This window comes from Protopterus annectens, chromosome 10.part0, assembly GCF_019279795.1.
Source record: "Protopterus annectens isolate FY-2018-M chromosome 10.part0, PAN1.0, whole genome shotgun sequence".
Classification (NCBI taxonomy): Eukaryota; Metazoa; Chordata; order Ceratodontiformes; family Protopteridae; genus Protopterus; species Protopterus annectens.
In genome coordinates, this window is record NC_056744.1 from 152,043,205 (window position 1) to 152,065,478 (window position 22,274).

A 22,274-nucleotide genomic window follows, 5' to 3' on the forward strand; every position below is an offset into this window, starting at 1 on the left:
GACTAAAGTATCTGCCATGCAGCCAGGTTTAGGGTTTTGAGCTGACCGTGCAGGATCTGATTGTTTTGTTGAGTCAGAATGTGTGGAATTTGGGGCAAAATCCATGGTGGGCCCTGAGCCAAGTTCCTTAAGATAGGGTACCAGTGCTGGCATGGCCAGTCTGGAGCAATCAGGATCATCTGTGGTTTTTCTTGTCTGGCTTTTAGGAGTACCTTTGAAAGGAGAGGCAGTGGTGGGAAGGCATAGACTTTTAGGTTTTTCCAGCTGAAAAGAAGACCTTCCACTTTCCATGCTTGTTTGTGATAAGTCCTTGTGCAGAATTTTTGTAGTTGGCAATTCAGAGGGGAGGCAAAAAGATCTATGTCTGGGCATCCCCATTTTTGTGTTATCATGCTGAAGATTTGTTGGGTTCAATTTCCATTCATGAGGGTCCATGATATTTCTGCTTAAGTCGTCTGCCAGAGTATTTGTCTTTCCTGGCAGGAATTGTGCTTACAGGTGAACGTGGTACGTTAGAGCTGTGTTCCACAAGGTCATGGCTTGCCTGCATAGGGGATAAGAATGAGTGCCCCCTTGTTTGTTTATGTACCACATTACTGTGGTGGTGTCTGTCTTCAGTAATAGTTGTCCTGGGTGTAGAAGGTCCTTGAAAGCTGTTAGGGCATTTTGAACAGCCAACATCTCTTTTTGATTGATGTGAAGATGCATCTGGTCTGTGGTCCACTTGCTCTGAATACATGTTCCTGCCATGTGTGCTCCCCAGGCGTAATCCGAAGAATCTGTTGTTAGAGTTTGCCTGGCTGTGGGTTGGGTAAAAGGCTGAACCTTGTTTAGGTGACATGCCTGTGCCCACCATCGAAACTCCTGTTGTAGGCAGGGAATTATTGGAATTACTGCTTCTAGATTTGTGAGAATGTTGAGTCCAAACACTTTTTAAGTACCATTGTAATTTCTGCATATGCAGTCTGGCATTTGGTATTAGTAGTATGCAGGATGCCATGAATCCCAGGGCCTGCAGAATTTTTCTTGCAGGGAGATGGGACGTTTTTGCCAGTAGTTGAAAATATTGAGTTAGTTGCACTTGTTTGTCTGGCGTGAGGTAATCCATCTGAGCCGTTGTATTTAAGCTGGCACCCAGGAATGTAATCTGTTGTGAGGGCACTAGTTTTGACTTCTTTTCATTTACTGTGTACCCTAGAGAAATTAGCAACCTTTTCACAAACGCCAGATGCTGTAGAAGAATGTCCTTTGTCTCTGCTTGAATGAGGCAATCGTCCAGGTATGGATATATTTGAATCCCTTTTTGTCTGCAAAATGCAATTACTGGTGCCAGGCACTTTATGAAGACCCTGGGCGCGGTAGATAAGCCAAAGGGCAGTGCAGAGAATTGGTGGTGCCTTGTACCAGCTTTGAATCGGAGGTATCTTCTGCAATTTTGTCTGATAGGGACATGCAGGTATGCCTCTTTGAGGTCCAGAGTAACAAGCCAAGCCTTCTTGCCCAGCATGGGTAGAAGCTGCTGTAATGTCAACATTTTGAATTTCAGAATATCCAGGTAAGTATTCAGAATTGAAAGGTCCAGTGTGGGCCTCCAGGCTTTGTCCTATCTGGGGACCAGGAAGAGTCTTGAGTAAAATCCTTGTCCTTGTTCCTGTTGTGGTACTTTTTGTATAGCTCTCATGTCCATGAGGGCTGAAATTTGTTTTTGTGCCTCTGCCCATTGATTTTGTGACAGGTCTGGCATTCCTTTTAGCTTTGGTAAAGTATGGAAGTGGAATCTGTAACCTTGAGACACAATATTCAGGACCCATTTGTCTTGGGTGTTTGTTTGCCAGTTTTGAGAAAAAAGTGCTAGTTTTCTCCCTAAGGGGGCTTCCAGAAGGGACGTGCTTGGCGTACGCAAGGGAAAGTCATTGTGACCGTTTCCTGTAAGGTTGAGACTTGTCCTCACCTCCTTTTGAGGTTAAGGTGCCCCACTGTTGTTGTCTGTTTGAGCCTTGGGGTTGAGATCTGCCTCTTGGGCATCTGTAACTGCCTCTTTGTGGCCGGTCTGACACTGGAAAAGACCAATTTTTTTTGGCCAATTTCTGCTAAACCGAGGTGACTGTACCTGTAAGAAATCCCTGACTGTTTGCATACATTTAGCTTTATCCTCCATTTTCTTTAACACCTCTTCTGCCTTAACACCAAACAATGTATCATGGTGTAAAGGAGCATCCAATAACTTTGCCTTAACATGTTCAGGTAAACTCTCCTTTTAACCAAGCATGTCTTCGAATAACAGAACCTGTAACTGCGGCTCTACAAGAGGCCTCTAAAGAATCAAAACCACATTGCAGAGTAGGTTTTCCCACCTGTTCAACTGCATGCAATAAATCATGCATTTCTTTACAATCAGGAGCTTCTGAGCTAGCAAGCATTTTCTGTTTTAACTGAGCCATTAAATATTGTTGGTACTTAAGCATGTGAAACTGGCAATTTAAAGCTCTTACTGCTAAAGTTGCAGACGTGTATACTTTCTTCCCCCATCTATCCAAAGCTCTGAAATCTCTGTCAGAGGGTACTGGATTTTTTGCAATGGAAGCCTTAACCCCTTTTGGATCCTGAGAAATAGTTTCTGGATCAGCAGAAGGGTTTTTGTAAAGAAACTTGTGAGAGTCAGGGACTCTATAATATCTATCTGGCTTGGCTGGAGCAGGGGGCAAAGAGTCAGGAGATAAGCTGGATTTGGAGAACACCCACAATGTCTAGTACAGGCAGAATAGCCAGGGGCCTGTGCTGAGGCAATAAGAGGAAATCCCTGAGCCTTTTCTTGGATTCTGAGTATTCCTGACTTTCCCAATGGAAATGTTCCCTCATGGTATGTAAAGTTTCCCCAAAAGAGAGGCTGGTGGGATAGATTCCTCAGCATCAGAGTCCTCATAGGGGGGTAAAGAGTATCCCTGGTCTGAAGAAGAATCAGAGGAAATGGAAACCTCACAGTTACAGTCTGTATCCTGCCTAGGCCTTTTCTCAGGAGGGGGATGGGAACCCCTGATTAGAGTAATGAGGTCTTCGGCCATTTTCAGCATCTGTTTCTTAGGCATGGAGGACTGTCCAGGAGAATTCTGTACTTGTTTCTTTGCCTTTAATGGTACCTTTGTCTTGGCTGTTGATTTAATGGTAAGTTGTGAAGGTCTGAAAACACTCTCAGAAACCGGTGCCTGCTCAGCGGCTCCGGACCCATCTGAGGGATTAGTTTCCATAGGCCCAATACCTTGAGTTTCCAGAGGCCTAGTTGTCTCCATGTGGGAGTAGGAGGTGGCCTGTGGCTCTGAGGTAGTGGGTGTCAGGGGCTGCGAAAGTGCCTCACTGAGAATTGGCGAACCGGCGACTGGCCTAGAAGAGGTTTCATCATTAGTTTTGGACCTTGGATGCCTGTCTTTATCCTTGTCTTTGCTTTTTTTCAGAATTGCGGTCGTCGGTTGATCCGATGGCATAGTATAACTGAACCTTCGGCCAAAGTAGTGCAAAGCAAAATCAAAACGTCTTGTTATAGTGCATTTGTTAAATCTAGCACAAAACCGACAACTAGTGATGTCGTGATCAGGGCCTAGGCATGGAATACAGTAAGACTGTCCTTATGAGGTATTTGCTTCCCACAAGAAATACAATTATTAACTTTTTCTGACATCGGTCTGAGGCAAGAAAAAAGTTTCCCCAACGGGGTACTTAGCTTTATTGAAGACTTCGGATCTGAAATTCAACTTCAAAAGTCTCAGGAGTTGGCCGACCGGTACTTGCAAACTGCTTCTGCTTCGGGCACCGCACAGCAAGAAAGACTGAAGAAAATGGCATCGGATGCATCTTATATACCCCTGGCGCACTGACGTCAGGGAAGAAGCCACAGCATCCGACGCCGGACCAAGACTTTGGAACTCTGCCAACTGCGGGACCGCCTGACGGCAGGATAACCCAAGTGTGAAGACTGCAGCAGTGTAACATGATGAACATCCTCAGGACTTGCAAGCATATCTTTTACTGGGCCTCTAACAGTAAAATTCTTCAGAACTGATAACCATTTTAATGCCGAGGTCTGTAACTGCAGTCCTCAGAAATGCAAGCTCATAATAGCAAATTACAAAAATGTTTACTAAGTCTCGGGATGTGGTTCCTCAGACTGTTCCCCCTAAAATGACACTACTTACGAAAGGGAAAACAGGGTCAGGAGGACTGCAACTGTGGCAAAATAGGACATCCTAAAAATGTCCTTTGATAAAGTATTGGCTTAAACTACTAAGTTGCCTTATAAGGATTGTCTGTTGTGAAACACTTGCAATAAAAAACACATGCAACAAAGAGTGAGAAGAAATCATCATTGTGCCCATAATGCAGAAACCTTCTCTATTTTCCATTTTATTGTTACTATTTGTTAGATTATTTCATTTATTTTAGATTTGACACTAAGCAAACTGTGTACTATATGCTGTGTTACATTTTATAAGTTAATTTTCTTTCCGAGATGTTAAAATATCATTTCATTCAGATTCTGATATACTAAATTTTGAAATTTTTTTAACTTGTGTGAATTTATTTTGCTTATTTTTATCTTACTGTTTATATAATAGTGTTTAAACAAGCATCTTAGTAATACTTTCTTTCTTCTATGCAGTGGAATGAAGTTTATTTGGTGCATAGTTCTGTAGTTTTTTTTAATTTGGTTAGAATTTCTTTGCTTGAATTTCTGTTTTTCAGTGTTTTGTGATAATGCATTAGTATACAAACTGAATGGACTACAGTTAGCTGCAGGAATGTGTGATACATTTTCTTCACTGTAAGATGTAATTAAGTACTGCAACAACAATTTCTGAATATGTGTAGATGTTACACTATTACATTATCTATAAAAAATGTACCAGGGCCATGAAACAATTTATTTTGTATAAACAAGTGAATGTGTTTTCTGTCCCACATTCTCCAGGAGTAACATTCACACTATCCTTAAGCAGAGCTCAGTCCCTGCTGATATCATACAACAGGTAGTTTAAGGATTTATTTTATTCACTTCTGTTGTCCAGGTTACTCCAGTTATACAGAATCCATTCATACTGGAGACCTGGAATGAAAAAATTCAAAAGAGCAGTAGCTAACCAGTTTACAGACATCTGCTACATGACTTTAGTGCAAGAGACTGTTACAAGAATTGATAAATATAAAACGGTACAATTCAGCATAACAGCAATGATAAATAAAAACTGGAAACAAGAGCTAGTACTGGGTGGCATGGAGGGTCAGTGCTATGAGCTATGCCTCAAGGTTCATAGAGAGTCTATATGATCTTCTCATGCTTTTGTTTGTATCCTTTTTTGTTTGTTTGTTTTTTGTGTATGTTTTACACATACATATATTACATAGATTATATATATATATTTGTGTTGTGTCTTTCAGCTTTTCCCCAGTTTAGGGTCGCCACAGCGAACTCCGTCCACTAATGATTGGCAGTAGACTGTTACACAGAATTGATAAATGTAAAACGGTACACCCATTCAGCATGTCTCCAACAGCAATGATAAATAAAAACTGGAAACAAGAGCTAGTACTGGGTGGCATGGAGGGTCAGTGCTATGAGCTATGCCTCAAGGTTCCAGAACCTAAAATAAATAAATAAACAAAATTAAAAAAAAAACATATTACTCACATTTACGCAGGGGGGCAAGCCCTCCTGCACCTCCCCACACCCCCCTACTTTTATATTCTCACTCCGAGATCGCACTACAGTGGGGAAAAGGGAATATTCCCTTATCCCCACTGTACTAAGATCTCAGCAACAGCCATTCCTCCACGCTTTTTTTTTTTTTTAGTTAGCACACTTTCACAAAAGTGCTTTTTGAGTGAAAATCACTTTCGCGAAAGTGTGCACGGACATTTCACATTCGGTGAAATGGCCGTTCAATGAACAGTACAGATCCCATATACATACATACATATATATATATATATATATATATATATATATATATATATATATATATATATATATATATATATATATATACATACACACACACACACACACACACACACACACACACACACACACACACACACACACACATGCATACATACATACATACATGCATAAACAGAGAGAAAGAGAGATATACTACCCTTACTCTTGTGGCCTTAGGCATGGCCGAAGAGTCCAAGATGGAAAAGTTTAATTCCTCACTTAACAAATAAAGAAACAGAAAAGGCAGAAGTGACAACATCTGTAACACAGCAAATGCATGTAGCAACCAGTTGTCTGAACCAAGCGATTAATATCATCCAATCCTGCTAAGTCTCAGATGACTCCTACAGTGACCCCATGAACAGCCATTGCCATCCACACAGTTTTCTAGGCAAGTAAGGAAAGGAAGCAGATCACCATGTCTTTCTTCCATATAAACACAAACCATGCCCACATACCTACAAACAAATGGAAGTCAACACACCACCTACTTCATGTCATAGGTTCATAGGTGGGTACTAGGCTATTGGCCCTAGGACCTATATAAGCCTAGCCAAAAATGCATCCTGGCTTTCGCCACCCAAGAAAATTATTTTCCTGTGCCCCTGTCGAGCAGAGGCACAGAAGTGATCCCCGGGGTGAATTTCCTATCTCCCATCCAATCATCAAGATTTTTCTTGAAGAGTGCTAGTGAGGAGCTCTGTTTGACATAGGCAGGTAGTCTGTTCCAGAGTATGGGAAGTCTCTGGGACAGGAATCTATCCCTCCAGCATGTTCTGTTTACTGTGGTGATAAGGTTTAGGTCCCTAGAGCATGTAGCTCAAAGGGATTGGGATTTCTTTAAGTGGAGCATGTCCAACAGCTCTGGGTTTGACATAGCTTTGTATGTTAGGCAGAGATCCCCTCTGAGTAGGCGATATGCAACGTAGTACAGCTGGAGTTTTTTGAGATGGTCTACATAGGGCATCTGTTTAAGGCCAGTAATCCTCTGTGAGGTATTTCTGTGGCCTTTCCAGTTGTTGTAGATGTCTTGTGAGGTACATACCAAAAGGAGCATTGTACTCTATAATGGGTCTAATGAGTGATGAGTAGAGGGGAACAATGACCTCTTTTTTTCTGGATGAGAAACCTTTTGTTATGAAGTGAGCCACGTAGAAGGATTTCCTGACCACTGTGGCGATGTGATTATCAATGGAGAGACTACTGTCCACCTGTGTCCCAAGGTCTCATCACATTTTCAGAGTTAAGTAGAACACCAGCTATGTGGTAGTTCATGGGTACAGAGTTTTTACCAAAGGGGATGACAATACACTTTTCGGCATTGAGCTTCAGGCCATGGCTTTGACACCAGGCATCTGTCTCAGTGAGGCCCTTTTGTAGTATGTCCACATCGTTAGGAGTTTCGATTATGGCTCCTAGTCTGCAGTCATCTGCAAACTTTGTTAACCAAAGACCTTCTGTAGGAGAGGACCTAAGACTGAACACTGTGGTACTCTACTTGTCTGAAGTCGGATTTGGAGTCTGCTACTTTCACAGTGTGGGTTCTGTCTATGAGTCAGCTGGCAGCCCATCTTGTGACATAGGGATTTATACCTAGTTTAGTGAGCTTATCTATAATTCCAGAGTGGGGGATGGTGTCGAAAGCCTTGGCGAGATCTAGATGAGCTGTGTGAACCACCTTACCCTCATCTATAGCTTTGGTGACTGCTTCAAAGAAGTCAATCAGGTTTAGGAGACATGATCTGCCTTTCACAAATCCGAACTGGGTAGGGTCCAGAGTTTGGAGATTGCCAATGTCTTTGTTTATGAGTTCCATGATGATACGTTCCATGGCTTTGCATACCAGGCTAGTCAGGCTAATGGAGCTGTAGTTCCCGGGGTCCGTCATGGCTCCCCCTTTGTGGAGTGGGATAACAGTCGCGGTGCGCCATTCAGTGGGCACAAAGCCTGAGGTGAGGCTATGACTGAACATAGTACTTAGGTAGGGTTCAGTTCATTCTGTAGTTCATGTAGAACGCAGCCTGGGATATTGTCAGGTCCCATGGATGCTGTGTTCTTGGCTTTGGAGAGTGTGTTTTTTACCTGTGCAGCTGTGATTACAGGAACTTTGCATTCTTCCGGTATAGAGATGGACCCTCTAGGGGGTGAGAGGGGGATAAAGTTAGCAGTGAACCTATCTGCCAGAATGTTGGCAATATCAGTTGGTTCTGTATATTTAATGCCATTGTGCTGCAACTCGGAGCAGATCTGAGTGTTGTCATTGCGATTCTTGACATAGCTATAGAATGCTTTGTGGTTGTCTTTAGAGTCTGTGGCAATTTTGTTTTCGTAATTAGCTTTGGAGGATTTTATGAGGGATCTCAGCTTCTTACTGAGGTTGACCAGGGCGTTCCTCCAGTCATGGGATTTTACTCTTTTTTGCAACAGTTTCTTTCTTCTGTTGTAGAGTTTATTTATGACAAAGGACCACCAGATCGGCTTCCTTTTTTTGGAGGATAGCATCTTGGTTCTATTAGGGATAGCATGATCCATGCACTCGAGTAAGTGCTTATAAAGTACATTTGTGTAGGATTCAGCAGTTGTAACTCTATTGTCCGTCTGCATGGGTGTCATGAAGTTTGCCACTTCTGTCTTAAGAAGTGTGAAGTTGGCTTTGGAGAAGATTTTTACGTGGCTTCCCTAATTGGGGGTGGGGGCGGGATATGGATGTCTAGGGTGATTAGCTTGAGGTCAGATCTGACCAATGAGGAATTGACCTCTGGTGTGGAACACCGGCTGCCCATGTTGGTAATGACCAGGTCTAGGATATTACTGCCCCTGGTGGGGGTGTGAATAAGTTGATCCAAGGTGTTGGAATTTATGAATTCCAGAAAACGTTGAGCAAAAGAGTTGGTACATGAGTAGTTTTCCCAGTTAATGGTGGGGTAGTTGAAATCGCCCATTATTAGGGTGTTAGGTTGTACCCTAATACTTTCCAGTGTATCAAGAAATTAGGAGTAGGAATCCTGGGGCATGGTGGGGGGGGGTCTGTAGCAAGCTACAATTTAGGCTGCGGTCTTGCCCACAGTTAGTTGCACTTGGATAATCTTGGATGCATTATGCTGTTCAACTAGCATGAAGGTGTGGATATCCTTAATGAATATGGACACGCCTCCACCTTTACTGCTTTGTTCTGGGTTAGGGGGCCGAAAAGTGTGGTATGAATTATAGTCCAGTAATGCAAGGGTGCTCTCTGGAGCTTTGAACAAGGTCTCTGTCACTGCATAGATGTCGATGTTCTCCATTTTAAGAAGTGCCTCGGGTGAGTGCATTTTGAGGTTTAGACTTCTAGCATCGAGTAGCATTACCCTCAAATTTTGCTTGCTTGTAACTGTTACGGTGGTGAATTTGTCATTTGAACCTTGCCTAAAAAAAGGCACTATGGGGGGGCAAGAGCTTAGCCAGTATCCGGAATCCCAAGGGCAACAGGTGCAAGCCATCTCTGACAAAGCATCGTGGTCTGTCAATCATGTCGTCCCAGGCAGACAAATATTGGATCCCCTTAGAATGACACCAGAAGCTTAGCCAATTGTTGAAGTCAATCATTTTGTCCTTGTACTGTGGCATCATTCTGGGTGATGGCAGGATGCTACTCAGGGCCAGAGTCTTACCTGCATGGGCTACAAGATCGGACAGCTCCTCCATGTCTCTTTTCATGTAGTCCATGGAGGTATGTCTCAAGTCATTCACGCCAACATGGACAATGACAGTGTCATATTTGTACTTGTTGTGGAGTGACCTGAGTGTGTGCGTTATGTGGTGGATTCTGGCACCTGACAGGCAGCTGACAGTAACTTTCGCCTTGTTTAGCCTGGTGAGTGGAACATCAGTGTGCCTGACTATAGAGTCACCTATGACTAGAGAGTTGGGTATGTTGTTAGGCCTTATGGGCTGTGGTTGAGTGGCACACTGAGTTTGTGGGCCATGTGTCATTTGGGTTGTGTTGGGGGGTGGTGTTTGCTTACGTTTCTGCTTCGCAGGTCCCTGATGCTTGGGTAGGTTTTTATTGAGAGCCTCCGCGAATGTAGGTGTGTGTTTTGTGTTTCTATGTGTGTGTTTTGGTTGTGTAGGTTTTGAGGCACTATGTGATGAGTGTGGTGTGGTGCAAGTGTTTACCTTCTCCTCTTGGCTGTCTAGTCCAGTCTTGGGTGAAGAGAGCTTTGCTTCCAGTTTGGCATTATAAGTGCATCTCTCACAAGTTGTAGTGTTGGGTGGAAGGAGGAGAGGGTTGTCTGTGTACATGAGGCAATTGCTGCATTGCCCCAAGATGCCCAGATTCATCAGGTAGACAAGAAAAATCACTTGGTGCTGACCTTTAGACATGCCTGGATAGGTCCTTATTTATAAAGTACTAAAAACTGTTTTCCTCTAGACAAGGAGGAAACACAGTAACCAGAGAAAATTCACATGAACACAGGAACAAAAAACAGACTCTACACTAAAAGCACCTTAGCTGGAAATGGAAGTTAAGGTTTAGGCAATCTCTTTCTGTGAGTTGACAATACTACTCCCTGCATAACCGTGTCACCTGTGATTAATATGCTTCAACATTAAGTATATAAAATCTAGGCAACAACAAAAACTTGTAAAAACTAATTAGTAAAGGGGACAGACCAGGAAACAATTGTGGAAACATACTGCTAAAACTCCGAAACAAACAAACAAACGAAAAAGGAAAATCAAAATTATACAAACATAACTCATAATAATAATTAAAAACATTTACAGTGTGAAAAGGAAGAGTTAGTTATGATATTCACAGAAAATTAGAGGTTCATACAGTCAACTTTCAAGCAATTGGCCTACTGGCTTTCTAGATGCTTGACTGCAGTATGCCCAAGTTGACATTTTCTAGTTACCATACACAAATCATGATTATGCCTAAATGACACTGATAACTATCTTATAAATGTGAGAAGTTTATACCAAAATCATGAAATGCACTGTGCAATATATTAGTCACATTTTTTATTGATTCCTATTCTTTTTTACTATCAAGTTACTCATTCAGATGTTAGTTCCGCCAAGAGGTGCATTCCTGACACAGACTTTCAAACAGGTCCAGACATACCTCTCAACATGGAAACATCAAAAATCTGGACAAGGCCCATGAAAAATAGGTACAAATCTGTATGCTGTTTAACATATAATTTGCATACATAATTATGTAACCCGCCCACTCCAATGGAATTGTGGGACACCAACTTTCAAACACAAACTGAAGAACAGACAATCAAAATATGGCATCAGAGTCCCCCTGCAGCCATTCCAATGTCCCATTACCTGGTTATTTCGCCCCATTTACCATAAACACTAATGTGTGCATACTGTTTTACTTCTACAATCATTACCTGGATTTTATTTTTACATTTTACAGCACACTGCACAAACACTAACAAACATCTGCTAAAACAAAGCAATACTGTCTCACAATGAAAACAGACTTAGTATTAAAACTTCTCTGCACTTGAAACTCACATTCACTGAAACAGCATTGAAACCCACACCACATCCAAAGAAAATGCATATGACCAGTGGTGGATAAAGATTACCTTTGGGTTGTTTTCAAATCATAGGCCCTTTGTGCACAAAACAAGAAACATACATGTGTTCTCTGATACACCTTCCTGACTTTATTAAATTATATTCTTTGTATAATAAAGAACACTTGTTAGACTTAGAGTGGATTTTAAATGTATTGTTTGAACATCTTTCCAGTAGACAATGAAACAAAATGCATGAACTAATAATGACAACTGCCCAGTTCAGAACATTTCCTACACACACACACACACACACACACACACACACACACACACACACACACACACACACACACACACACACACACACACACACTAATGACAGTAGTGTAAGCCATAGGCATCATGCACAGCTTCTAGCACTTATTTTCAATTTCAGTTTTTTTTTTGGGGGGGGGACAAAACCCAGGGACACATTTTAAACATTACTTGTATAATTTTGGAAAGTTGCTAGAATAAAATGCTATGTTACCACCATGCATTTCACTGCCAAGTCTCGAACCCAGGACCCTGTGCACTACAGTCAGAGCAACATACCACTATGCCAAATCAGCAGTTTCCTGAAAGACGGGAAGACTGAAACTTAAACAGCTATGATATACTGAATCAGTTCTCACTTCTAACCATAGCTCTCAACCTCTTAGATAAAAAACCTGGACAAAGCCAATAATGGGGGAATACCAGCTTATCATTTTTTTAATACAGCAGACAATTTATTCAGAGCAACAGGCACTTTATTTGTAGATGAAACAATGAACTATAAAGTTGTTTGCTAGCAGCAACCTCTTTATTAGTTACAGATTTCTTAAACGTGTAATTATTTAGATGACTTTTACTTCTGCAGAGATTGTGCATATTTACTGATATTGGTGGATTGTAATGACAGGAGATTTAGTAGACTTTTATGATGGAATTGTTCTGAATTGGGCAGATTTGTCATTATTGGTTCATACATTTTGTTTCTTTGCTTACTGGAAAAATGTTCAAAATAATAAATTTAAAACACGTTCTAGCAAGCGTGCTATATTATACAAGGAATATAATTTAATACAATCAGGAAGGTGAATCAAAGGACACATATGTTTGCATGGTCCTAACTATATGTGCAAGGGGCCTATGATTTGAAAACAGCCCAAAGGTAAACTTTATCTGCCACTGGCCAGATGCATTTTCTTTGAATATGGGTTTCAATGCTGTTTCAACAAATGTGAGTTTCAAAGGCAAAGAGGTCTTATTGCGAAGTCTATCTTCATTGGGAGACTGTATTGCTTTGTTTAGCAAATGTCTGTCAGTAGCTTATTATGCGTTTGAGACATAGATAGCAAGATTAAATCCAAATAATTACTGTAAAAGCAGGAAACAGTATACACATTACAGTGTTTATGGCAAATGGAGAGAAACAGCCAACGAATGGGACACTGGAATGGCTGCAGGGGGAAGGGCTGTGTATGGGAGGGCCCCTGTTGACCATGATTTTGTGCAGGACGGAGGGGGCTGGAAACTCAAAGACAGCCCACAAACTCTAGCTACACCACTGCAAGGACACATAAAAATCCATTATGATCGGAAACAGGAGCATAATACTTTGTAGTGAGTGGAGATTTATCTGCTCCATGTACTACTAGCCACTGAAAACTAAATTAAAAAAATAATAATGTTTTCTGCAGGTATAGCAGTGGGGAAGTGATTGACTCACTTACATACTCTCTGTATAAAGGAGCCAGTTCAAAGAACTGGCCGTAATGTAGCAGACAAAGTACAGTTTTGTACCTACCATAAATGTAGATGTTCGAGTGCTCATACAGCTGCAGTCATAACAGATGGGTTATCCTGCCATCAGGCGGGTCCTCGGTCGGCCGAATTCCAAAGTCTAGGTCCGGCGTCAGTTGTCGTCGCTTCTTCCCTGACGTCAGAATGGCAGGGGTATAAAAGAGCCAGCTGACACCATCTTCTTCAGTTTTTCTTGCCCCAGATGTCAGGTGCCCCCAGAAGGAAGGCAAAATATAAACTTATGTAATCATGCAATATAGAATAATCAAAAAACAGTAGTTGCAAGCAAATACACCATAAAAGAATACCCCAAATAGGTTGTATGAGAAGGTGTTTGTCATAAGGCCTGTCCTAAGCGGGGATGGAGGGGGGTGAACCTGGACTGCAGCTGTATGAGCACTCGAACATCTACATTTATGGTAGGTACAAAACTGTACTAAGTTCATCGTGCATACAGCTACAGTCATAACAGATGGGAAGAATCCCAAAGCTAAGTAGGGGCGGCCGGCACTAAGTGGAACTAGGAGGAGCAAGGATGCCCTGCAAGACAGCTGTGGCAAATCCCGCTCTAGATTTAGAGTAAAGTGGAAGGTGATAATGTTGGAGAAAGTGTGCACTGAACTCCAAGTGGCTGCTTCCAAAATCTCCTTGGTAGGAACCCCCCTGAGGAAAGCTGCAGAGGTAGCTGTGGCCATTGCGGAGTGGGATCTGATGCTTGAAGGCACAGCTTTTCCATGAAATGAGTAACAAAAGCATATGCAGTGGGCTATCCATTTTGAGATTGTCTGTTTGGAGATAGTCTTTCCTTGAGCACCTGTAGCATAGGACACAAAGAGTTGGTCGGATTTCCTGAATGCCTTTGTCATGTCCAAATAATAACAAAGTTGTCTGTGAATGTCCAAGGAATGCAGTAGTCTTTCCCCTTTGTTTTGTGGGTTAGGGTAAAAGGTAGGTAAGTGGATAGTCTGATTCAAGGCTACACTGGATACTACCTTTGGCATAAAGGTAGGGTTGGTTCGTAAGGAAACTCTTTCCTGATGGAAAATGATGAAAGGTTGCACAGCCATGAGGGCCTGTAATTCCGAAACCCTGCGTGCTGAGGTGATAGCCAGAAGGAAGGCTGTTTTCCATGACAAGTATTGTAGTTCTGTTGAAGCAGCTGGCTCAAATGGAGGAAGGGTCAGCTTTTCCAATATGAAGTTGAGGTCCCAAGCAGGGACTGGTGGTTTCCTTGGGGGTTTATATTCTTTGCCCCTCTGAGGAACTGTCTTAAGAGAGGATGAGAGAATAAAGGAGGATCTGTGTTGTATTGTGCAGAAATGGCTGAAGCGTGGATTTTGATGGAGGAGAAGGAAAGTCCACTGTTTAACATCTCAGCTAGGTACTGTAAAATTTGAGGTAAATTTATTACCCAAGGATTCTGGTCCTTTTTCTGATTCCAGGCACAAAATCGTTTCCATTTGGTGGAGTAGGCTTTTCTAGTAGAAGGTCTTCTGGCCTCCAAGATGACATCCTGCACCTCCTTGGAGAGGAGGGTCTGTTGGGAAATCAAGGGATTCTCCATGCAGCTAGATTTAGGGTTTTGAGCTGGCTGTGAAGAGTTCTTGAAGTTGTGCTGGGACAACAGAAGAGGTAATAGAGGATCCATGGTGGGGAATGTGTCAGGCTCTTCAGGAGCAGATACCAGTGTTGTCTTGGCCAATCTGGAGCAATGAGAATCATTTTCGGCCTCTCTGCTCTGGCTTTTAATAGAACTTTGGGCAGCAGAGGGAAAGGCGGAAAGGCATAGACTGTCAACGTTGTCCAATTGAAGGAAAGTGCGTCCACTTTCCAGGCCTTTGGATGATAGGTCCTTGAACAAACTTTTTTTCAATTGGTAATTTCTGTGGGTAGCAAAGAGATCTATGTCTGGCTGTCCCCATGCCCAAGTTATCTTTGCGAAAACTTGAGGATGTAACTTCCATTTGTGTGGATCTGTCATATTTCTGCTTAGGCTGTCTGCCAGTGTGTTTTCCTTCCCTGGCAGGAATACTGCCTGAAGTTGGATTTGCAATTCCAGAGCTGTGTTCCATAGGGTCATGGCTAGTCTGCACAGGGGGTATGAATGAGTTCCCCCCTGTTTGTTTATGTACCACATCACTGTGGTGTTGTCTGTCCTTATCAATAGCTGGCCTGGATGCAGTAGGTCTTTGAAGGCCATAATAGCATTTTGCACTGCTAGCATTTCCTTTTGGTTGATGTGTAGGTGCTTCTCTTTTTGGGACCATTTTCCCTGAATGCACTGATCTGTCATTTGTGCCCCCCAGGCGTAGTCCGAGGCTTCTGTTGTGATGATTTGAGTTGCTTGAGGTATGCAGAAAGGGAGACCTATGTTTCTTTGGCATGCTTGAGCCCACCACAGAAATTCCTTTTGAAGACATGGAATGAGTGGTATAATTGTTTCCAAACTGTGGCTGTGTTGAGACCATAAGTTTTTTAGGTACCATTGAAGTTTCCTCATATGCAGCTTTGCACATGGGATCAGAAGGATGCAAGATGCCATGAATCCCAGAGCCTGCAGGACTTTCCTTGCAGTCAGCCTGGTGAAGGTTGCCATTTTGCTGAAGTATTGAGATAGTTGCCCTTGTTTGTCTGGCGTGAGGTAGGTCATCTGGGTGGTTGTATTCAAGCTGGCACCCAGGAAAATTATTTTTTGAGAGGGTATTAGTTTTGATTTCATTTTGTTGACTGTGTATCCCAGAAAGTTCAACAGTTTTATTACAAACGCCAGGTGTTTCAGAAGTATGTCCTTGCTGTCCGCTTGGATCAGGCAGTCGTCCAGATATGGGTATATTTGTATTCCTTGAAGTCTGCAGAAGGCAATTACTGATGCCAGGCATTTCGTAAACACTCTGGGTGCAGTAGATAAGCCAAAGGGCAATGCAGAGAATTGATAATGGGTTGAACCTGCAAGAAATCTGAGGTATCTTCTGCAATCTTGTCTGATAGGGACATGCAGGTATGCCTCCTTGAGGTCCAATGTTACCAGCCAAGACTCCTTGCCCAGCATGGGAAGAAGTTGCTGTAATGTGAGCATCTTGAATTTTGGTACCTGTAAATATGTGTTTAGGATGGATAGGTCTAAAATAGGTCTCCAATCTTTGTCTTTCCTTGGTACCAAGAATAGTCTGGAATGAAACCCTTGACCTTGTTCTTTTGCAGGTACCTCTTGAATAGCTTTCATGCCCATGAGAGCTGAAATTTGTTTTTGTGCCTCTGCCCTTTGATTTTGTGGCAGGTTTGGCATGCCTCTCATTTTTGGAAGGGTGTGAAAGTGGAATCTGTAGCCTCTGTCTATAATGTCCAGAATCCATTTGTCTTTTGTGACAATATGCCAATTTTTTGAGAATAATGCCAGTTTTCCGCCCAAAGGTGCTGCCATTAAAGCTTTGCTTGGCAGGTAAAGGGGGAAGTCATTGTGTCTGCTTTTTGAATGACTGTGATCTATCTTCTCCACCTCTTGGGATTGGTGCTTGCCATTGTCTGGCTCTGAATGATCCTTGAGGTTGCCCTCTACCCCTCGGGCATCTGTATCTGCCACTTTGAGGTCTGTCCGTGGCTGGAAAGGACCAATTTTTTGAAGGCCAGTTTCTGCTGAAACATGGAGGTTGTACCTGCAGGAAATCTTTCACTGTTTGCATTGATCTTGCTTTTTCCTCCATTTTCTTTAGTACCTCCTCAGCTTTAACACCAAACAATACATCTTTTTGAAGAGGTGCATCTAGTAATTTAGCTTTGACATGATCTGGTAAGGCTTGCTCTTTGAGCCAAGCATGTCTGTGTGACAGGCCCTGTAACAGCAGATCTACATGAGGCCTCTAAAGCATCAAAACCACACTGCAAGGTATGTTTACCCACTTGCTCTGCACCATGCAACAAATCCTGCAACTCTTAAATCTGGTTGTTCTGGTTGTGTCATTTGCTTTTCAACTGAGATAACTAAAACTGTTGATACGTTAACATATGAAACTGACAGTTTAATGCCCTCATGGTTAAAGTGGCCGAGGTATACACCTTTTTCCCCCACCTTTCTAAAGCTCTGGAATCTCTCTCTGAAGGTAATGGGTTTTTAGCAGTAGAGGCCTTAATTCCCTTGGGACCCTGTGAAATAGTTTCTGGGTCAGCAGTATGGCTTTTATATAGGAACTGATGAGAATCAGGAACCCGGTAGTACCTGTCTGGTTTAACAGGAGCTGGAGGCAAAGAATCTGGGTTGAGGCTGGCTTCTGTGTACACATCATCTAATATATCTAAAACAGGAGGGATAGCCAGGGGCCTATGCTGGGGGAGCAAGAGAAAATCCCTGAGCCTTTTCTTGGAATCTGAGTAATCTTGGCCTTCCCAGTGAAAATGTTCCCTCAAAGTATGCAGGGTTTCCCCAAAAGAGTAGTCCTCAGTGGGGAAGACCGAGGGAATAGACTCCTCTGCATCAAAGTCTTCAAAAGGAGAATAGGTATAGTCCTGGTCCTCAGAATGTTCAGAGGTAATAGAGGCTTGATCTGAGGAAGGGTAGTCTTCCTCTAATCTGGGCCTTTTGTCCGAGGGGGGTTGAGAACCCCTGATAAGAGTAATCAAATCCTCAGCCATTCTGAGCATCTGTTTTTAGGCATGGGGCCTTGAGATTGGGTCTGAGGTCCCTGTTTTTTAGTTTTCATGGCTGCTTTAGATTTTGTGAAAGCTTTAATAGAGAAGGAGGAAGGCCTGAAGATACCTTGAGAAATGGCAGGCCTGTCTAAACTCTGAGTTTCCCCGCCAAGAGTGGCGTCGGTATCTGTAGTTGGAATGGGGACCGAGGAGCCTGCGACCTCGGGTACTGAAGACACCGGTAATGAAGTGTCATTGGTACTCAGGGGCTGCGTAGGCGCTTCGCTGAGAACCAAAAAACCGGTAGTCGGCCTTAGCGTGATGTCAGTAGAAGTTGCGGACCTCGTATGTCGGTCCTTATCTTTGCGTCTTTTACGCAAAACTGGAGTCGGAGTATCCGATGACATAATATAATTAAATTTTTTACCAAAATAGTGAAGGGCGAACTCCGCCCGATGCTTAATAGTGCGTTTGTTGAATCTAGCACAAAAACGGCAGGCCGAGACGTTGTGGTCTGGGCCTAAGCAAGGAATACAGAAAGAGTGGAAATCCTTATGCGGTATTTGCTTCCCACATGAAATGCAATTATTAACTTTGTCTGACATCGGTCTGAGGCAAGAAAAGTTTCCCCAACGGGGTACTTAGCTTTCAAGAAGACTTCGGCTGAAATATTTTCGTAAATCTCAGGAGCTGGCCGACCGGCACTTGCAAACTGCTTCTGTTTCGGGCACCGTGCGGCAAGAAAGACTGAAGAAGATGGCGTAGGCTGCCTCTTTTATACCCCTGCCACTCTGACGTCAGGGAAGAAGCGACGACAACCTACGCCGGACCTAGACTTTGGAATTCGGCCGACCGAGGACCCGCCTGACGGCAGGATAACCCATCTGTTATGACTGCAGCTGTATGCACGATGAACATCAGGCAGAAACTGGAGTTGAAACCGAGCTGTTTCATGTCCTGCTATTACTGTGTTCGGTCACCTTTAAGTGCAAACTCGATTTTAAGAGCATGTGGGGTGCTTATCACGTGTTAAGCAACCTTCTAAGTGATGTTACAGTTATGGCTCGCTCTACTGAACCAGGACGCGATTAGTGCTTTTGAGCATAATCACAGCACTCTATACACTACAATAATACAATGACAGTTCCTGAAGCCCTTCCCAATAGTTCAACAAGATTTCCAGCTGTATATTTTTTCTAGAAAGGAATCAATACTTCAAGTTGTTTCAGGTGACTTACTCAAAAACTACATTATACAGTGATGTATTCAAATATGGCTCAGATCAAAGTTATAACTTGCTACAGTGAACTCCCTGGAATGAGCAGACATGTTACTTAAAACTAAACTGGCTACAGCACGTTTTTCTGACTTTGGTAGATAGATACTGACTAAAGTTTATCTTTGCCATTTTTTATAGATCTTTAAGGACAGTGTATTTTTTTCTAAGATTAGACAACTCATTTTGAAATCATAATTCATGTCCTTTTTCTAGTTCACTTGATGCTACCTTCACTGAGTGAAGTAATTACAACGGCAACTAGCATGCATTTTCTGTACACAATCTTCAAAAACTTCAGCATCGTTTAGTGGAGGGATTTTGTTACTCAGCTCACAGTCACCACCATACCCAAGTATGCAAAGCACATTTCCCACATTTCATCTATCTGTACAGTCCGAAAAGAAGTGTTCCCAGTATAAAGCCTAGTGGGCACCACTGGTAGCCCCCAACAGGACAAATAGGTAACCCTTCATCCTAGCTCTCCGTATCCTGTTGCTAAACCAGGGATTACAGTCTATTTCTTGATACAAAGTAATTAATTTCTCAGTGGCTTGAGCAAATAGCTCAACACAAACGTTACTCATTTGCTATGGTTTGCTTTAGAGAAGAGGGATCATTTACCCTGTTTTGTTGCTCCAGTTCCACAGCATCACGGGAATGGAATAAGGAAAGCTTCTCAGTACCGGTCAGTGGTTTCCCTTTGTCTGGGGTGCAATGGCCTTGAACAGAAAACATAAAAGCAAAGAGAGCTCCTCACACAGGAGTGCAGAGGCACACTATTTTATTTTATTTCCTTATATCATTACGGCATGATAAGCAATACACATATTATGATAAAGCATGTACTTGAGCTGCCAATTATGAATTACTGCAGCTAAGCAACTGTAACATAAGCTCAAATCTTTTGAGTCAATGCAGGTGATAAGTTTTGTTTTGTTGTCTCTTTCCATGACTTCACAGAGAATACTGTTCAGGCTGTCCTGTTTAAAATTGTTTGGATTTGATGTGTGCCCCTTTCCCCCCTTTTGTGAACTAGCACCACTACAACTCACCACCAAAGTACAGGGATGATTTCCCACAACATTTTATTTAACACAGGTGATAATGATATACTTCCTCAATTCTTAAAAAAAATCCACTGGATTTGTTGTCTGTTCCAATGGGACTTGAGTATTTCATAACTGTATTTGAGACAACAGTTATCATATCTAAAATTACAAAAGGGATGTCATCCCTGGTCTCCATAGCAGAATGGCACATGTCCTTTCTTATTATGAAGTCCACAAAAAACTTTTCTGCAAGTACACTGTCTGTGTCCCGTGGCTGTTTTATCTCAATGTATTGCTCATTAACTACCATGTTTTTTATTTGCAAGTGTTTGAGATCAAGTTGAGATCACTGGGAGATATAAGCTGGGACTCCTAACAATACACTGCATGCCGGCAAAGTTTTTCACAGCTTGACAGTGGACAACACTAATTACATGTCTAAAGTGAGACAGCCAGCATTTACATATAGGTAGCTGCACTCTGATCGACATAAGTGAGCAGCACAGAAAGTACACACGCAGACCCATTTGTGCAGTAAAATATGTTCAGCACAATCCATAAAGTAGTAGTAAACCACCTTGCACAAATATCGTGAGAAATAAAAACTTCACAAACTTCTGCATCTCAGAATAAAGTAGCACGTACAGACACTGTCCTGCATGTGTCTGCATCCCTGGGCAGGACAACACGAAGAGTTGCATGACAGTATAAAGCTATACTGTACTTGCAACTGTAGTGTTATGATGTCTAAAAACATGTATACCTTTCAGATGCACAAAAGAGGAGGGAAAAAGAAAAAAGGATAAAACAGCAAGCAGATGGGCACAAAAATGGACATGCAGGAGTGCAAAGGCAATGCATCCATTATTTCATGGGAACACAGTACCCTTTTTCTTGATACACGAAAAGAGAAGAGTAGGAAGTGTTTTCAGAAAAGAAAGGAAGGGAAGTTGGGGTAGGTCACTGTGCAGGGGAAGATGCACACAAGGTAGTATGTGGATGGACAGATGCAGGCACTGGGCAGATGAATGGTGATGTGGAGAGCTGAGCAATGCAGAGGTATGGGGTTTGATATAAGATGTTTGTTGCATATGGCTAGAAATGAGTTCAGGCATGAACAACAGCATGATATCCACTACCCAAGCCCAGAGAAACAATACACTGATCTCTCACTAACTGCCGGATGCAGGTAGTTTGTGCCAAGAACTACACCTTCCTCTGTGCCCAATGGTTGGGACCAGCTAGGTGAGCAAATCTGCACTTCATTCCAGGAAGATCTCTATTCTGGCCATATCCCTGCCTTCTCTCCAAAGGATCCTCTGTGGTTGTGCCACCTCCAGGCAATGGGATCACTCTACCCTTCTGGTAAAAGATCAAGAAACCCCATTTGGGGTGGGATGCAGTTGAGCTACCCACTGAGCACAGCTGTCATCATGGCCTGTAGAAAGGGGATGGGAGACAATGGGAAGGTTGCCAAAAGTGACGTTATCCTACAGGTAGAATGGAAACACATAACATGTCAGTAAAGCAAATCCTGCCTAGTTACTGGTCTTTCACGTTTCCTCTGGTAGGTGACACAATTCATGTTACATTCTGCTCATGCAGAAAGACAAAATGGTCACACTAGAGAACAGTGACAGGTGTAGCTAAGATGTCAGGACAACACTTTCAACCTACAGTCCCACAGGTATATCCCATCACCTCCATCCCAAGCATCAGCTAGGTGTGTGTCCCCTGTACACAAGTTAACACATCTACACAGACACATGACTCTGATACATAAGGAGGAACACCGGGCAGCATGCAAGCACCCTGAGATGGTGCACTATAACCCTAACACATAACATGTACCTGTAAGACTCCACAGTAAATGTACTTGCCGCATTACAGTATTTGTAATCACAAGCTCCATCTGGCACAGAAGCACCAAACAGTATTTCACAGAGATATGTTATTGCCTCAGAGACAAAACCTACCAATAG

At 42.6% G+C, this 22,274-nt stretch overlaps 1 protein-coding gene across 1 annotated transcript in view; it reads right to left on the minus strand.

Moving 5' to 3' along the window:
- WIPI1 (WD repeat domain, phosphoinositide interacting 1) overlaps positions 1-22,274 on the minus strand; it is a 1,063,998-nt gene that overhangs the window by 959,112 nt on the left and 82,612 nt on the right. The window lies entirely within an intron of this gene.